Source organism: Strix uralensis, chromosome 1 (assembly GCF_047716275.1).
Source record: "Strix uralensis isolate ZFMK-TIS-50842 chromosome 1, bStrUra1, whole genome shotgun sequence".
NCBI classification, from domain to species: Eukaryota; Metazoa; Chordata; class Aves; order Strigiformes; family Strigidae; genus Strix; species Strix uralensis.
Window position 1 is genome coordinate 102,446,097 of NC_133972.1, and position 19,255 is coordinate 102,465,351.

The following is a 19,255-nucleotide window of genomic DNA, read 5'->3' on the forward strand; positions in this document are numbered from 1 at the left end:
CTTTGCTACCCCAGCGTGAATGCAGTGCTGGGAGGTGTTACCTACCCTGAAAGCCAGATCTGCCAGATGGTGGCACAATGTGCACCAGGAGGTTTCAGAGCAAAACTTTTCACATTTTTTTAAAAAGTCCTTGTTACAAAGAGGTTATTTATAGGTTATTCTAATAAGGAGCCAAAACAGAGCAGCCTTTTATTAGAACTCGCAATAGAGGGCATTACATTGAGGCCTCCCTGTGCATAAATACCATTTACTTATTGTGCAAAAATTGGCCCGGAGAGCTGAAAAATTCAGCTCGTGCTAGCAAAGAGCTCATTTAGGTAGGAATGTTTTAAAGAGTTTAAGCAGTACTGACAGAATTCAATTAATTCCGTGCATGACAATGTCATTTCATCCTAATTAGTTAAGAACTCAGAAATAAGAAATTAAAAAAAGATAAAGCCTTGTTCCCTCATGAGACTCCATCTGAAGAGTTATGATAAAAGTTCTGTAAGTTTGCCTGTTGGAAAAGAGTCATTTAAAACTGCCTTTCCTCAACCCAAACTTAGACACCTCTGAGTCTAAAGAAATAACAACAGCAACAACAACAATAATAATAACCTTATCTTCCAGGTGAACATAAGCAGGCGGGAAAAATCAGCAGAGAAGCTCCTTCTGAGTTGCTTGTAGGCCGTGATGTTGCTTTCTATATGTCCTAACTGAGGCAGCTCCTGCCTAGGAAGGGGGGGATCATAGGTTAGGCCTTGTCCTCTCCCGGGTAAAAGCTACAGGAGGGGATGCTTTGCTTCAAACAACCAGGGAAAAATTCCCCGATTAGGGGAGATTTCTCTTTCTCTCAGGGATATTGGAGCCCAGGGGAAGGGCAGCCCCCAGAGCCCAGGCTCCGGGAAAAGGTTCCAAGTCTGGTTTTGGCTGGAGCGCCCCAGTGTTGCCCTGCCACCTCCCCGACGCTGCTGGGCCCCAGCCCAAATACACCCCTTGCCCCCACTACACTTTCTTGGGCCTGGGTCGCAGGCCAGGTGCTCGCTTTCACCCCCAAATGCATTACGGGACAGCTACAAGCGCGGCTTTTTTGGGGGTGTTTTTTCGAGGAAGGGGGAAGGAGAGCAGGGGAGGGGAGAGACGAAATTGAGGAGAAAGAGACGAGTTTCCCCAGGACACACCCCGTGCCCGTGCCTGCGCTGAGGAAGGTGCAGCCGGGGAAATGCTGCCAGTCGCTGCCCGGGGCTGCACACACACCACACCACACCCCGCCCCCCGCCGGGACGGGCGAGCACAAGCCCGCCGGCCGCGCCCCGGGGAGCGGCGGTTTCGGCAATAACACCCGCCCGCCGCCGAGGGGCACCAAGCCACCGGAGGACAGCGGGGTCCCCGGAACCCTGATGCCCGGCCAGGCGAGAAAGGGGGCTCTGCTAGCTGGAGGGGGGAGCGAGGGGCCGCCGGCCGGGGCCCCGCCGTCAGCCCGGAGCCCGGGGGGTGGGTGGGTGAGCCCTGACAGCGGTTCTGGGGCAGCCGGAGTCCCCCCTGCCGCTGAGTTACGGGTCAAGTCGTTCCCGAGAGCCGTCAGCCACGGGGGGAAGCGAGCGAGCAAGGCGAGCACCCGAGGGGTGGAAAACACGCGTGGGAGCGCAGGAGCCGGGGCTTCCCCGTGGTTCGGCAGTAGCGGGGTGAAGGCTTCTGGGGCGGCGGGGTGAGGTACCCAGCCCGGGGGAGCACTGCAGCCCCAGCTCCGGCTCTTGTCTCGAGGCTTTGGGTACCAAAACCAGGTAGACTAATGGAGAAGAGTTAAGCCTCTCAAAAGCCTCACCGCAGGCTTTGTTAACACCCACAAGAGACTTTGAACCTTGGATGGGGGGATGAACTAAGCATAAAACGGTTTACTCCCATGTAGAAAAGATCCCATCCATCTGCTAGGGGTGTAACAGCAAGCAGCTTCAGAGAGCTTGGATGTAATGTTTTGAAATGCTTGTAAACTAAGTGAAAAAAAAGAGACATTTTTAATATCTAAATTTACTTAAGTTGTTACTAATATTTAAATTAGCAAAGTCAGGTTTACTTCTCATGATGCCAATGAAGTCAGAGTTCAACATGGTTTATTTATCCAGAGATGCTGGAATACAGGAATGTTTTATAAAACACAGTGTCATTGAACAGAAAAAAACATTGTTTAATGGCCAAGATTTAGAAACGCTTATACTGGTTAGTGTGGGGATAAAAGCATCATATTTGAGGGTTGTTAGGGGAGAAGTTGCATCCTTGAGAGAGGATTTCCAATCACAGTTATGTCACTTGTTTCTACTAAGCAAAAAGATTGTAGTGTTGATAAATGGTTGTAACTTTCTTGTCAAGATCTTCACGTGACACCAGCAACAAATAACACTAAACTTATGTTTTCTTGTTTCTACTGCGCAATTACATAATATATCCTAAGGTTACTTCAGTGTTTTTCATACAGATGTTTACAAGGATAACCTAATTAAAGGATGAGTATTTAACTGCTTATCTTCATTTGACAGTCAACATGTGCACGGAGGAAAGGTTTCCAACAGCCTAAGGTGTATGCCGTGCAATAAACCCTTCCCTTACACTTCAGATAAATGAGAGCGTATTATGAATTCTGAAGCCATTTCAGTATGTCATTAAGTCGATGTTTTTGAGTTTTGTTCTGATGCTGTTGCTATGCCAATTTGAGACAGGAAAACAGTCTTTAAGCATTTACTGAAAACAGTGCTCATCAATGGGGGAAAAAGGAAACGGGGAAAAAATCCAGCCATCAGTCTGGTGCTTGGAGAGAAATCCAAACTCCCCTGTTCTGACGGCTGGTTCTCCCACATGTGCACAGAGCCCTCTCCCTGCCACTGTAAAATATTTGCATATGTCAACACTCCCAAAATGTAGCAGTGGAGACGGACAAAGTGCTCAGCTGAGGCTTGCTCACAACTCCTCACAGGCAGTCACAGTGTTACTGTGCTGGCACCCAACAGCTTTACCAAGCTCAAGCCATGCTGGGCCAAGGCCCTTTTTCTACACACAAGTAGACATGCACAAACCCTGAACCCAAACATAGAAAAAGCAGTTAAGAAGGTATTTGCTGCATGAGGTAGGCACTTTAAATCTGCCTTCTGAGTTTTCTTCTGGACATCCCTAAGAGAGATCAGTTTGCCCACTCCCTTAGCCCTTTTGTACCCTGGACACATGCTGATGAGAGACGGCCTGGGTGGAGAGTGCTGTGTGACTGGCTTTTTTCATCCATAGTAGACAATGCTTCTTCTCATGAAATGTCTCAGCATTTAGTTGCTAAAACAACACAGAGCAAAAAAACCAAACTCATCAGAACTCTCATTTGCAGTGAAGCATCAATATTGGTAATATTTTCAAAGTGAAAGTCAAGAATAAGGTTTCAGTTTACCTATTTTCTTTAGGGAATTAGCGCTCGTTTGATTCTACTATTTTGCTCAAACATCATACTGTTCATATTATATTCATATTTATTTTGTTTGCCATTATCCAAAGAGTTTAGCAGCAGCAGCAGAAAACCGAGTTTGGATACTTTGTTTAGTTTTATCCACAGGAAATTTTTGCTTTTCATTCCCAGTTTGAATGAAGTTCTCAAAACACAAGAAACCCCTGCTTCTGACCAGCTCTTCTCTGAAGAGCTGTCAGTGCTGAAGTTAAGGTTGCCCACAGTTGCCCCAGCCCCTCCACCCAGCTCCCTGCCCTCGCACGATGACTCAGCTTCTAATGACACAATCACACATGAGTTTTTCCACAGCACCTGTCCCGTTTGACAGCCTGCAATCAATGAAAGGGTTGAGCAATGTTTATTTTTATCTCCTCTTTTCTATTTGAGCTCTACTTTGGGGGCAACTGTCAAAAGCATATTTAACCCCTTTTAAAAACTTGCACGCATCCTTCCAGTTGTGGCCTCATGGTTATGAAATTGACTTCCAGAACTACAGCTAAGCAAAGTCACAATTTCTTAGCAGAAGACTATTTTGCTTTACTTTTCTGGTACATTAAAGAAGACCCAGTAGCATTTTGCATTTCTCATAAGGGAACTGTGTAGGCTTGAAAGGCAGTATTGGTATTTCAGCTTCGGGGGGAGAAGAGAGCTCTTTCAGCTCTTCCACAGCACCATAGTTTTAACAGAGAGAGTCATCCTGCCCCGTTTCACAGAGGAACACTGTTACAGATGTTGCACGTAAAACACTGAGCAGGACAGATGGCCACAGGCCTGAGGGACACTCACATGGACAACACAGGCTGTGCTGACAAGTGCTAGCTTAACAAGTGTGTAGGCAGAACCACAAAAATAAACATTTCTGGTGCTCCCTTGATCCTTTTTTGAACAATTGATGCCCATATCACTTCTTCTTTTCTTCACTGGTTTTCTTCTGTCGTCAGAAGTCTGATCTCCTTGTGCTGCTTTCCTTCTAACTGTTCCTGTACTGGGAGGGTTTGACAGGTACCTGACCCCAAGAAGGGGCTGGCAGAGGGCCTGAATGGATGCTGGGTGCTCTCTATAAACCTTCAGCACCTTCTCTTATCCCAAAAAACTTCCTCTTCAGTCCTGGCTGTTCTTCCCCTGCAAATGCCCCCCCCCCACCCCTGGCCAGGCATCGGCAGGCAGGAGACCTTCTTCCTCTGGCTTCACACGACCATGACAGGCAGCAGCTCACTTGGCTGTGCCTGCTCCGGCTCATCAGGTGTGCAGCTCAGACAACAGAAATAGCAAAGCATGTACCCTTCTAGCATAAGAAACACACAGCAAAACCTTTGCTACCTAACGCTTGCATAGACAAGAGCGTGAGCATTTTGATCCATTTGTCGAGTGCTTTCACTTCTTCACTTTCCAGGAGGAGCAAATACGATGAGCGTTCAGGGGCTGTGCAGGGGACCGAACCTTTGGCTTTGTGTGCTCTGGAATAACAATTCCCATTTGCTCATGTCAACCCCTGTTTATGGATTAGTCCCACAAACTCCGTGACCGGGCAGGAGAGGAACAGTTCAATCACAGAGGATCGTATCATTCATTAGCCCTGACCAGGTTCATTGCTTTCTCTGGTATGGTGGGTGAGCAGGCCAGCTGGTTTCCTAGAACACGCAAGCACCTGCGGTCCATATTTGTACAGCTGTGTGTCCTTCAGGTGAGCTGCTCACCTAACCTGACATTGTCAGATGCCTGAACTGTATTGCAGGTGCGTAAAAGGAGAGCGCTCCTGCATGCAATTGTATATAGTGACCCCAGCAGCACACTGCTTTGCTTTCAGCAGAAAGTAGAAAGTGAAGTAAAGACAACATTTACGGTAGCCATCAGGAAAAAAAAGGGACGCTTTATAAAAAACCCTCCTCTTTTCCAGTTACTATTCACGTTCATATCTAACAGTGTTTTTTCAGGAACGTCTCCATCCTGCCTCACTTTTCCCTCCCCCAGATTTCTCCTCAGTAGGTACCATGGGGGTAAAGCGGTCTTTAACCAAGATCACTATTTATAAGCTATCAGTGGTTATTGTCATATGAGGCCCACAGATGACATCAAGGCTTCATTGTCCCAGGTGATGCGTCCACATGGATGTCATAGGTCCCTGCTGTAGGGCTGGCACTGAAATGAGGCAGCAGATCACAGCGAGCTTTGAAATACTACCCTCAGCTTCTAGCTCAAGGATCGAATCTGCCAGCAGAGTTCCCCAGAGAGTGACATTACCAAAATCTCTTGGTGAGCTGACTCCACAGGCTAGAAGGGAAGAATAATATTTCAAATAAGTGGACTGGCAGAGTTCAAAGGGATAATAAGCATTTAAATTCAACATGAAAGACATCTTCCTCTGCAGAGCTTTAGGATGGAACGTAGCCAGGCAGATAAACTATTTAAAAGCCCCTTTAATCAAGACTATTAACATGGAGATTTTTGTCTTAATTAAAAACATCCCACTATTCAATCACATTAAAGAGAAAGTGATACAAAATGTAATTTATTTTTCTATTTGAAATTTTTTATAAAAAACAGTAAAAACATTTTGGGTTTTTTTGCAGAGAATCACATCATCATTGAAAGTTATCTTTGAGAGAAGATTCATTTAATCTATTCCATTGCTCACATTTTAACTTGGAATAAACTGTTGCATTCACATTTCAATGAAAAGGGTAGAAAGCCTACTTTTTGGCTTCCCAAATGTTTAATTTTCTGACCATAAGCAATAGTGAGACAACCTAAAAGCAAAATTTTTCTTCTCACAAATTTCCTGGGATCTCAAAAGATGCTGTAGAAAACAATGCTAGCTCATGTATAAAGCACACTTTCTTTTTTTTTGTGCTTTTGGAAGCAAACCATGTTAAAAGGAGCCTATATAGTCTGCAGAAAGCAAAGCAGCCAGAATACTGCCATGCACATGTATTCAGCAAAGCCTTTAAGTGAGTACCAAAAAGGGAAGATGATGCTTCAGGAGCCAGAGAGGACTACCAACACACCTCCCTCCTTTCCTCAATTAGGGCCTCAAAGTCCTGCCTGCCACTGTGTTCCCCTCTTTCCTGTTGTCTATTTAGCTCACAATCGTGAAGAACAAGAGAAAAATTAATAGAACCAGAGAAGCCCTTACATAACGGCTGCAGCAGGGATGCTTCACATGGAAACATGGCATCTGAATGGAAATAGGCAGTCCTTAGCAGGACAAGGGTTGCTGTTCACTTTATTTTCAGCCCAATTTGCAGACCTGTGTGGTTACAGAGGAAGAGCAGCATATGGGACATGTGTGAAACCTCATTGAACCTCCCACACAGTGATAAGCCTGCTACCTAAGAAAACTAACCCCGGGCAGGGAAAATATCACCATCTGACAGAGCTTTGCCAGTGTGAAACAGCATTTCTCACAAGCTGAGAAGCAGTTTAGTGGGACAGCTGTGGTGAAGCTGAGGACATACCCTGTTGGTGTTACTAGACTTAAAGAGGTTGCAGGGTCATTTGCTCATCAAGCTCCTATTGCTTTGCACTCCACAGACTTTTAGGTAACGCCTCTGCTGTTGTGCTGGTTTTGGCTGGGATAGAGCTCATTTTCTTCACAGTAGCTAGTATGGGGCTATGTTTTGGATTTGTGCTGAAAACAGTGTTGATAACACAGGGATGTTTTAGTTACTGCTGAGCAGAGTTTACACAGAGTCAAGGCCTTTTCTGCTTCTCACCCCACCCCACCAGCGAGTAGGCTGGGGGTGCACAAGAAGTTGGGAGGGGACACAGCCGGGACAGCTGACCCCAACTGACTGAAGGGATATCCCAGACCATAAGACATCATGCTCAGCATATAAAGCTGGGGGAAGAAGGAGGAAGGGGGGGACGTTTGGAGTGATGGTGTTTATCTTCCCAAGTCACCATTATGCATGAGGGAGCCCTGCTGTCCTGGAGATGGCTGAGCACTTGCCTGCCCATGGGAAGTGCTGAATGAATTCCTTGTTTTGTTTTGCTTGGGCATGGGGATTTTGCTTTCCCTATTAAACTGTCTTTATCTCAACCCATGAGTCTTCTGACTTTTACCGTTCCGATTCACTCCCTCATCCCACCAGAAGGGAGTGGGTGAGTGGCTGTGTGGTGCTTAGTTGCTGGCTGGGGTTAAACCATGACAGCTGTAAATGCATCTTTCTTCCCAAGTTGATACTGACTGAACTGGCAGATCCAGAATAAGGAACATATATGGCAGTATATCAGATACATTAGTGCAGTGCTACATCTGGTTTATAGCACAGCCGTGTGCTAACTCAGCTATGTTGCTTTGACCCTGGGACTTGGTTGATCAGCTTCTACAAAAAGTCTTTTGTCACAATGCAGAAAATGTAAAAATAGCTTTGAAAATGCCCCATGTTCTCTGTGATGTCTTGAGCAGTACATCTTACCTTCTCATGGTGCCCTAAGTAATCAAATATCCCCTTACCTGAACTGAGCAGTGCTGGAGCAGCAGCACAACCAACCATCTGCTTGCTGAGGTGGACTGTCCCCACTCAACCACCCATCTGTACAGTCTGGTTCTTCTGCATCCTCCTCGGCCCTACCATGCTTTGCAAGGCTAGCTTCAAATGTCTTCAGCTTCACTGTCTTGCAGTAGTCACAATAACTTTGTCCTGGTGTAGCTGCCCTGTTTGGGCAGGAGAATATATGTTGGACGGCAACTGTGTTCTGAGGTTGCTGCCTGCCAGGGCTTTTCAAAGAGCAAGGCTGCTCTCTGAAGCTCACTAAAAATACTGTCTGTGTTGTATATCTTGTCCTACAGATCTGTATGGGTACTGAGCAGCATCTACCTTTTACAGGAAAGGAGCAACTGCATCACCATAGCTATCTACAAACTTAATGTAATCTTTTCCAAGCAGGTCTAAATCACAGGCATCATCTTCCTTTACTTAGCAGCTTAGTCCTCTACCTTAGCCCTTCAGAAACTTGATGAAACGTGCTAATTTCCACCAGGCTCTATTTGCTTCCATTTCTTAGAAGGTATTTTTGCAGGCCACCAGCTGAATAGAGCTCTGCCAGCTTATGGAAGCAGGCATCTGACCCATACCTTCTTGTGAGCTGTAGTAAGATTTGCTTACTAAGCCTTGAGCATTGTCTTGTTCTGCCTTGTGCGTTACAGACAACCTTTCCTTGAACATACATTTCTGGAGGAACAGAAAAGGCAGGATCCACCTGCGGTGTTTGGATGGTTCCTAGGCATTAAATCTATTTAGTTGCTACTTGAAACTAAATCCATTGAGGGTTGTTTTATGACTTTAGTTAATTAACCAGGATTTTATTTGATGCTGGTTAATCTTACATTCAATGAAGAAAAGATTATTTCCAGTATTGTCTCTTCAGATAAGAAGAATTAGCTGCTTTTCCTGATATAATCACGTCTTAGGAAGTAGCCAAGAAAGTTTCATTGCCCCTTGAAGCTAAAGAAATGTCAAAGGTATTAAAACATTGACATTTTGTTGCAGTGAGATCTGTGAGATCAGCCAGACAGCTGCCTGAAGGCAAGCTCCAAGATTACTCATCTAATTTTGTTGCTGTGATATGGTATTGTGGCATACAGTTGCTGTGACTCACTCCTTCCCCTGTCAAGCTGCACATAAATGACTTTGCCCCGCTTGTTGTGGTTATAATGGACTCAAAAGGGCCAGTGCTAGAAACCCAGAGCCGCTTGTGATGTTGGTTTTGATAATGAAATAAGAGCTTGCTAGAATCTGTATTTCTTTTACCAGTGCAAAATGAAATGCTGCACGTGACCTGATCAGCAGATGCTGAGAAAAACAGTATTAAATCTTTCAGGTGCAGGCAGTCTGGATAGCCTGACAATGTCTGAATGGCCTAAGAAAAGATTATTTCTTCTAAATTACTCTCCTTCCTTCCTTCCTTCCTTCCTTCCTTCCTTCCTTCCTTCCTTCCTTCCTTCCTTCCTTCCTTCCTTCCTTCCTTCCTTCCTTCCTTCCTTCCTTCCTTCCTCCCTTCCTTCCTTCCTCCCTTCCTTCCTTCCTTCCTTCCTTCCTTCCTTCCTTCCTTCCTTCCTTCCTTCCTTCCTTCCTTCCTTCCTTCCTTCCTTCCTTCCTTCCTTCCTTCCTTCCTTCCTTCCTTCCTTCCTTCCTTCCACCTTTCCTGGTCCCATTTTCATTTTATTACAGTCCCTTTCAAGAGCATTGAGAAGGAAAGATGAAAAAAATCTTGCTTGGTGAGAAGAGCTCACCTGTCTGTGTGTCCAAGATGCCCGTTCTTCTTGGTCACCTGCTGTGAACTCTGACTACTGTCCAGCTGTAGCTCTCCTTCTCCACCTTGTGCTGGTGTCTTTAAGTTTACCATTGCCTGTATTTTTGGTCTTGCTCGAATTAGACTGTACAAAGGCAGACAGTGATCATCCAGCATGTAGAAGCAGCCAAGGTTTCTCTGTCTGCTGGCCAGGACCGTCTGCAGGATGCCCTTGGCTTAATTCACCAGTTCTCCAGGCTGCCTGAAACTGTCACAGGTCACAGTGGGACAACCATTTCACTAGCACATTTCTTTCCTTTCTCTGAGTATGTGTCTTAGAGACACTGAATACTTCTGGACATGACTTTCTTTTTCATGGAAGAAAACAGGATGAATAGCTTTTCTGACAGTTTGAAAAAAGCATATTTACTTTTCTCCATTTCTTTGGTAAGAGATGTGCTCTAGCAGTACAGCAATGAGATTCATCTGGCAGTTGTTCCTTCTCCCCTAGCCTGTGATCTGGCTGGGCACACAAACCAATGTAAAAGTAGAGGCCTGGAACACCTTTCTTCAAATTAGGAAACATTAGGAAACACCTTTCCTCAAATCCCCACTTTTGAATTAGAATGGATTTTAATGAATCAAAAATCCCACCACCAGCAGCACTGCAGCCTTCGCAGAGTAAGGAAACTCTACTCAAGCTACAACAAGACCTTACTGCCTTCTCATGAACTCTGTTCCTGGCCTTGGTGTTTTCACTGCATTTTGTGCAACGATTCAGAGCAGTGCAGTAAAGTCCAGGAAATGCACTTTTACTCACCTGAATATTTTTTAAGTTTACCTATCTTTTGAAAGGTTTGAATTCCAGCCCACACAAGAACATGGTACATTTACAGATTATGGTTGTGTGTTCTTTTCTAAACTAAGTAGTGGCAGACATTCTCAGGGTTTCTCTCTCTCTCCCCCCAGTATGCCAAGCCTTGTCTCCATGGTCACAGTACAAGTCAAATGGGAAGACAGTTTCTTCTAAATCCTTTTCCATCCCCAAAGACCCCTGAAACTCCTTTTCTGAGCCTGACCTCAAGGGAGAAGTTATCACTGTTTGTGCCCGAGATATCCTGACTGCCTTTTCTCCTGTTGCGTTTCTGCCTTTGCCTTTGCATTTACAGCCCATGGTAGCTCTAGAGAAAAGCAAACTGTAAATCCTCTTCAGCAGGATTGGTCAGCAGCCCCACCCTGCTGGCTTTCACATGAAGCAGATAGCTCTGCGCACAAAAGGGCTTTATTCTCTTGTGTATTTACCCTGATTGAGATACAGCCATTGTGCAGAAAACTTCAGTGAAGCTTAAAAATGCTGGTGAACCATCGCCTGCTACCTCTGTGAAGTACAAAGCAGAGCAGGCTGAGGGTAAACCCTTCGGGCAGAAAGGCAGTCCATAGGTTAGACAATACAGGTATGACTATGGATAAAGCCTTTTCCAGTGAGTTTGGAAAGCTACCAAAGCAAATAAACCCAGTTATTTATTCCTCATAGGTATTGTAGAGGTTTATTCCCAGGTGTGGACATGAGTGTTTATGAGTTACCCTAATTCTGCCCTTTTGTTTCCAAGGGTTTCAGTTCTTCTACTGGTTTCCCTCTTTAAGCGTTTCTGAAACACACTGGTTGTGCTGCAGTATGACCTCCCTTGGCTGCTAGTGCCAACCCCCATGTCTTTCTCAGGAGAAGCGAGAGCTCTTTCAGTTTTGAATGGCAGGGTTTCTTCAGAGTGGAGACAATGCTATATTCCTCTCAGCTCCTGAACAAGCCTGACAACTGCAGGGTTTATCTTGTGCCCACAGGAAAGGGATTTACAATGGTCTCCATCCCCCTGGAGCCATTCAGCCAAGTAAGCTATGCCAGGATGTAATGTCCTCGCCCCTCCACAGACTGTGGGTACCTCTGCATTTACCCACGCTACCAACAGTTTCTGTCTGTTTTAGAGTGTTTTTCAGTGGTGATGCCTCTCCCTGCCTCTCAAGAGCCCAAAGGGAAGGAAAGCCCATTCAATAGGGCTGCCCTGACTGTGGGTTTCAGCCTGTTTTGTGAGTGATCCCATGTTAAATCACCAGCCTTTGACTTTGGAAGGATGCCCAACACCTCAATGCCAATGCACCCTGCTTGTGCACCTCTTGGTGGGGCTATGTCTGGGCTCTCTGCAGCTGAGGTATCTCCAGACAACAAGAGCTGAACCAGCATGCTGTTCTTTATACCTTGCTGGTATTTTACCCAATAGAAATGCTGTTAGTAATTGCAGTTTTTACATTTTCACAGCTTCAGGACAAATTCATGGTGTTGGCAAACTAGAATTGTTCAAGGTTAGCTGTTTAGACATCATCTCCTCTGGTGGCAGCCCAGTTGCTCCAGACTGGGCCACAACTGCGCTGTTGTGAGGTGGTGGCTGCATTTTCCCTGTGTCTTTCCACTGAAGGAATGCCAGTACCAGGATTTTCTTTAGATTTCTCTACATCTCTTCACTTTTTGAGAGCTCACACTTCTTTGGGTTCAATATCCAGTTGACATTTATATGTCCGTTGCTCATCTTTTTGAAGTGATCCCATTTCCATGTGGATGCTTTAGATGAAATCCCATAGTTTAAAGTTTACTTCTGTTGCAGCCATGTACACACAAGTAAGAGAAACCCAGGAACACAAAAATGACTCAAGTATGGCAGAATAACTCTGCAAGCCAAAAGCTATCTTTTGTTGTTTTCAAAGCAGAAAAAGGCCTGGAGAAGTATTTCTCCTGTCTCTCAAGTCCATTTCCACTTGCCAACACACACTTTAAAAGCACTGTGTTAATAAATAATAAAAAGGAAGGATCCCACAAGTGAACTCAACATGCTGGGCTCATCTATTTGTACCAACATACAAAAATCACCTACAAAGCAACCAAATTTTTCCACTGCCCATGCAGACTGGTGCAACTCTCTTCCTCTCCCCCAGTTCACAAGTAGCTCACATGGCAGCTTCCAGTCCTCCTCTGCCTTTTTGCAGCCTCCTCTGCCTTCAGAGTGCAGAGAATGGGGCACACACCCTCTAGCACACCCTAATAAAAGGTCAAAGCAAAAAAAATCCCTTCTAGGCTTTAGCTACTTTTGCCTCTTCTTTCTCCTGGTCCCTGGAGACACCCAATTACCCCAGACAACCCTCCATCCCTAGGCCTGTCGCAGCACCGGACTCCTTTCCCTTAATTTCCTTGTGCCTCCACACGGTGCCCAGCTAACCCTCCTCCCCAGGGCTTCTGCCCCACACCCCTGTAGCCTCCACCCTCGTGCAGTGGATGAGATCCATACATGTCCTGAGTCAGTGCAAGATGAACAGGCGAGGCTCAGCCCCAAGGATTTATCCAAACTTGACCATGCCAGGTACAGAGAGGAAAGTAAATCCCCTGTTTTTCTCAGAGCTGGCTGCAGCTTCTTGCCTTCATTATATATTATTCTCATCACCAGCAAAAAAGCATGCAGGAAAACAGATGAGCATAACTTATCAGATGTGCCTGGTAAGAGTATCTCATGATTTAAAGCCTTGGCACAGTACGCAGCACAGGCAAGTGCTGTTACTGTGACTATTTGAATTACCCCAGCTATTTTGTGGGGAGGCCGGGGAGACCAGTCCCACCCTGAAGCTGGGCATGTCTAAGTGCCTTGCTGAACCTAGGCCAAAGTTTCCCTAAAAGAAAAAGGCAGAGTTTGTATAAGCATGAAAAAAAAATATTCTTGTCCATTCTCTTTTCTGTAAGGCATGGAAATGAGGAAAAAAAATCAACATTAAATTAGCTAGAGAGGAACACTTAGATTCAGATTTCATAAGCTTGCACATCTGGCCGATAACAAGGCATGATGTATTGCAAGTTCTAATGAGATGTATGGGCCTCTATTAAGCGATTAGGGAAAGGAGTCTCTCTCCCCCCCCCCAGTCACTTCGTTTCCTGTTTTAATTTCATAAGGGACAGTTTGAATTTTCTACAAACAGTAATGGGATCTGTTTTCTTTCATGAGAGTTTGCTCCGCCACATTTGGTAAATGAAGATGTGAGAAGGAAGCAGCCTTTAGCAGAAGATTGATGGCACAGCCCTGGGCACAATCTGCTGGGATGGGCTTGGCAACGCTGCAGAGAGCAACTGCCTGCCTTGACAGGGAAGATTTTCTGTTTACCCCGAAGGACAGCAAAGCGTTTATAAAAAGACACTCTTCCATATTAATGAAATAGCTTGCAGTAAGTTTGCTGAGCTGAGCCCCAGGTGTCTGACGGTGACATTAGGCACCTTAGGGTGGGGGCAGCAGTGCTGGCCTTGGTGCTCTGGGGAGTTGGTGCTGGGCCTTTTCCAGCCCTGTCCTCCTGTCCCGTCCTTGCCAGGCTGCTGCAGTTCTCGGCCAGCCCATGGGCCCCACATAAGGCTTTATGCCCCAAAACTGCAGGATGTACCGCTTGCCTGCGCAGCCCCATGGGTTGGCCACCCCACTTGGTAGCCCACCCCACTGCTTTCCTTCCCAGCAACTCTGTGCCCCTAAATAGTGTGATTTTTAAGTCTGATGTACAAATTGCCCGAAAGGCGGTCTCCATCTTCCGGGGGGGGGGCGGTGGGGACACTGGTGGGGTGAAATTTGTGTCCCTTGTCAGGGGCCCGAGAGTGCGGAAAAGCAAAGGTAACATCAAGCAAACCTCTCATATGTTCTTGTTTACTCCTAGTGAAAATTCAGCCCGCGGTGTTAGGTGTGTGAGTGAGAAATTAAGCAGCCATGTGTTTCATGGGGTAGCTAGAGCTGAATGTACTCAGTTACTGCTCGAGCCCACACAGTTACAGGCTGTGGAAGAGATACATGCATAATTCATATACTTTTAACTAAACAGTAGTATCTCTCAACATATTGCATTTATTGGGATTATCTCTTCACACTCTTTGACCTACTGAAGCATCACTTTTTTTTTCTTTCAGTGACAATATGAGCATAAACAACACTAATTGGGCTTTAGGACTAGACCTGTCAAAGGAGCCACAGAGCTGTGGCAGGCTCTCCCCACCGGAGAGAGCAGCACCAGAATGGGATGCCCGAGAGCTGCTCAGGGAGAGAGGAGCTACCCTGAGCTGCCCACAGCCTCAGGGTGCAAGTCCTGCAGGTCCTAAAGCAACTCTCTGGGTCTTGGTCACAATGTCCTTAGAAGGGTTTTCAAGGGTTTGCAAGAGCTCTGTTCAAGCAGAGACGTCGTGCAGCCAGGGCTCTGCAAACAGGGGTGAACAGGCTGGTGGGGACAGTGGCTCAGGGTTGGCAGAGGTGGCCCTCGGAGGTCAACTGAGCCATCTCAATGTTGCAGAAAGAATTCTTTCAGGAGCAGGGTGTCCCTACAAAGTGGAGCCTGGAGATTTTGCCACTCAATGCATAGGTAATGCACACAGCTAGGAGGCTCCTGAGACCTACCAAGGCACGCTCTTCTCTGCCAAATTCATGCTGAGCTCCCCAGGGTCTTACAATGGGACCCATCAGATGCAGCGAAGGCAGCAGCTCATCTGCACCTCCCAGTGTTTGAGTCTGCTGAGCTGGGCAAGTGATGAAGCAGCAGCCAGGGGGACAGCTCGTGTGTGGGGAGATGTTTCAACCCACCGTGGATGGGACACAGGCCTGGCAAGTGCAGGGGTTCAAGTCACTGCGCTAATGCAGCTTTTACAGAGAGGGAATCAAGACTGTGTTGCTGGGGGTAGGATGGGAGATGGAAATCCCACAAGTGGAGAAAGAGTGCAAATTTCTTGGAAACATCCTTCTGACTGTCAGAAGTTGTTTTTTTCCCCCCTCCAGGTAGGTATTTAGCAATTCTGGTTTGTTAGATGCTGCTCTATCAGGCCTGGTTTTTATTTTATTTTGTTTTTCTTAGTGCACACACATACAAAGGAAAAAACCCAATTAAAATAGTTTCACTAAGACTTAATGGTATGTTTCTCCTGTGAGACCAAATGGACAAACCCAGAAGTTTGTTACTGATTTCATTACCAAAGCAGTAGTTTGGGTTTGGCAGGTAGAGGTTGTGCACCTAAAAAAGGAAAAAAAAAAAAAAAAAAGATAGAAAAAAAAAGAAGGGAAAAAGAAAGAAGAAAAGCATCCAGCTTGGGCTGCCCTCATGATTTATTACCACATAATATGCAGCAAGCTTACTTCCAGCTGTGTTGCTTTGGGAAGAAAGCGTTTACATTAGTGCACCTGAAGGGGATTAATGAGTTGGCAGTTTGGGTTTATGAAGAGATGAGACCTCTCCCTCTTCCACCCTGTCCCCCATCTCTTTCCAGTGGTTCAAAGTTTGGCACAGCAATACGGAGCAGCATAGCTGAAGACCTCACTTATGTGCCGGGGACTAAAGGGATGTCCATAGTCACCCTGTAGGAGTATGCAGACGAGGGGGACGTTACTGAAACATGCTACTTGAAGCAAGAAGAAAGAAGGAAAGGAGGAGGGCAAGGGTATCTTTGGCCATGTTTCTTCAGGGTGCCTTCACTAATGCCTTGTTAAAATGGAGCCTAACCCTTCAAAATGTGAGAGCAAAATCACTCATTTTAATGGTAGAGCAAATGCTAATCCCCCTCTTTAAAAATACCCCTCCATGCCCTTCCTGCCCTGATGTCCTGGAATAGGCAGGAGCATCGCCGAGACCGGGTGCTGCACCCACAGGTATTTAGGCTGGACCTGAGGAGAGCCCCGGCAGCTGTGGCTGATGGCAAACCCCCTCCAGGCAGCCGGTCCCTAATGAGAGGTCATCTCATGGGGGTTTTCTGGCTGACAAGAAAACCTGTTGTGCTGTAATGCCTGTCAGACACTGCTCCCAGGGAAGGCTGCAATGAGCAGGTGGTGAGCCGAGCTCTCCGGGGAGAGGGAGGCAACTGTGACGTGGGCAGAGCTGGCCAGAGGTGGAACAGAGAGGGAAGATAAAGAGATGAGTGAGACACAGGGGAAGGGTAGAAGACAAGTGTGGATGGGGGAGCACCTACTGAGGGGTCAGGGAAAGCAAGGGCTGGGTTCAGAGATGGAAAAGATTTTCATTTGGAAAGTGAACAAAGCCAGAGGTGTTAGTGTGGGAGAGGAGGCACGCTCATGGAGGTGAAGGAAGGAGGCGTCCATGAACCAGTCAGTGGGTGAGTGCTGAGCAGAGGAGGGAGGAGGATTAGCAGGGTGGCATGATGAGACACAAAGGGGCTAAGGACCAGCTGGTTTGAAGAGATACCTCTGTTCCCAGTGGCTTGTGATAACCAGGGCAAGTTGTCGAGCTGGCCAAAACCCACACTGAGCCTTGGCTTGTCGGGACAGAAATGGAAAACGGGAGCACTCTTGGGCTGCAAAGCTAAGTCAGCTTCAGCACTCCCCCTCCCTGTCTTCGTATGCCAGCAGCCTTGGCAGAGGTGCTTCTTGGGGGCTGTCATTCCTGCGTTGCCTCAAAAGAGCTGTGAGCCCATGTGATGAGGGTGCTGCTGGTCTTCTTCAGTACTACCAAAGGCCCTGACCACAGCCCTGCCACAGCCCTCGCTCTGTTCCTTGAGCAAAGCCTGGCCCCATTGGGCTTAGTCAGCTGTGGAGGGCACAGGAATGAAACTCCTTTGCAGGAGGGAGAAGCGACCAGTTTCACAATGTTTCCCCTGCCATCAAATCCCTAATTTCACATACCCAGGTAGAGGGCAGCTCACGCTGGCCGCCCTTCCAAGAGCCTCACGCATCTCATGCCTTCACAAACTGGGAGCAACGCAGCCTCCAAAATCTCCAGAGCCCCAGCTCTTAGGTGTGCCTCTCACATACACAAGCACCGCAGCTCTCAGCCCCACCAGCCTCAAACCCTCCGTGGGTGACCCTGGAGCTGCAAACATCTCCCCACCTCCCAGCCAGGCAGCTCAAGTCCCACCTTGAAGGATGCAGCAGTTGTGTTGACCACAGCAAGAAGTGTACCACAGGAGGGAAGGAAGTGCTGGGGGTTGTTGGCTGTCCACCCTCTGCCCAAAAAAACCAACCCTTGTCCTCTACCACCAAGCCACCTCATGCCCTTGCCAAGCCTGGCACTGCTAGAGGGAGCCAGCAGCCAGAGCAGAGTGGAAAGCGGGTAGTACAGAAATCATATTTTTTTGTTGCTGTTTTCAAAAGCAACAAGGCAAATAATTTAAAAAAAAAGATACTTGAGTTCTTAACATCACTGGGGCCCTGTGATGCTAAGCATCGCTGACTAAATATCTTTAAAGAAAAGAATTTGTGCTCTGTGTTTTCCTTAGATTTCCAAAAGACTTTGTTAATGAAAGGCAGAGGAAGAATGATGCAGAAGGATAAGTGTCTCTTCGCTTGAAGAGCTGGATAATCAGTGCATGAAACAGTGGAGTTCCATGTGGCTTTTATGCCTCACTGCTGTGCCAGATACTCTGATGGCAGAGCTGTGTGGTCACTGGCATTATATACCACACACACTGTAGAAATATGCATTGAAAAAAATAGTGTCAATTGTATATTACCTATGTAATTATGCAATTTTATATACGTAGTTTTAAAATAAACTGAAAAGACAAACATTGTTTTAGGCACTGCTTTGCTATCAGGCTGCCCTGCAGGTAATGGTGTGGGTTGTTTTCCTCCCTTCTCCCCTGACCACTGCAGACCCTAAAGCCTGGCAAGAAGGCACCTCACATACCATATGTGCTACTGGCAGCACACAAGACATAGCTGCAATGGTCAGGGTTGTCAAACACATCTGATGCCACAGCTAAGCTGATCCCATGCCCAGCTTCTTACAAAAAGGGCAAGCCCGCTCTCCTCATCTGACACCAGGAGCTGGGAATGGTCCCATGAACTTGCTGTGGGGTGGCTGGGGGAGGGCAGAGGTTGATCTTTTACTTCCCTTATTCCCTGGCATCTCCTCTGGCAGGCCTGGTGACAGCCAGCTGTGGCACTGGGCTTGCTGTAGGGTTGCCCTTTAGGGCAAGCTGCACTTGGGCACGGGGATCCCAGTGCTAGCCAGCCCCAAAGCCTTCAGTGCGGTTGGTGAGAGCATGGCCATCGCCTTTCAGGAGGGCTGGGGTTTGTTCCACCACCTGTGTCTGCACCTGTATGGGCACCTTCCCACCCCACTGCTGCAGCAGGATTTCTGCAACACAGCCAGTCTGGTAACTATTGCCTCATCTTTCCCCCCTGCCCCGAGTTAATAGTGCCTGCACACAAAGTCTGTTTTCTGCTCTAGAAAGCATGTCCTCTGAGAAACAGAATTTATCTCAATGACCTTGCATCCTGTTCCATAGATCAGTCATCTCATAATAAACCAAAAAATTGTTCAGATTTACATCTTTGAAGCCCTCACACTTCTCAGTTGCAGCCAAGTTACACAAGTCTTTGACAATCTTTTAGCGTACAGCTTCTCATTCTCCTGCACCTCAGAACACTATCTCTTTAACAAAGACATGTATTAAGGGGAATTAATTAACTAGGTTTCCTGGCTAGCTAATCAATTTTCTTGGTACAAATTGAGTACTGATGGAAGAACATTGATCTGTTGCTCTCCCTGCTTTCCCTG

The 19,255-nt window shown here is 46.7% G+C and overlaps 1 long non-coding RNA gene across 1 annotated transcript in view; it reads left to right on the forward strand.

Annotated features, from left to right (window-relative positions):
- The window catches only part of LOC141946156 (uncharacterized), a 35,051-nt gene that overhangs the window by 3,989 nt on the left and 11,807 nt on the right, over positions 1-19,255 (forward strand). The gene's annotated exons all lie outside the window — the stretch shown is intronic.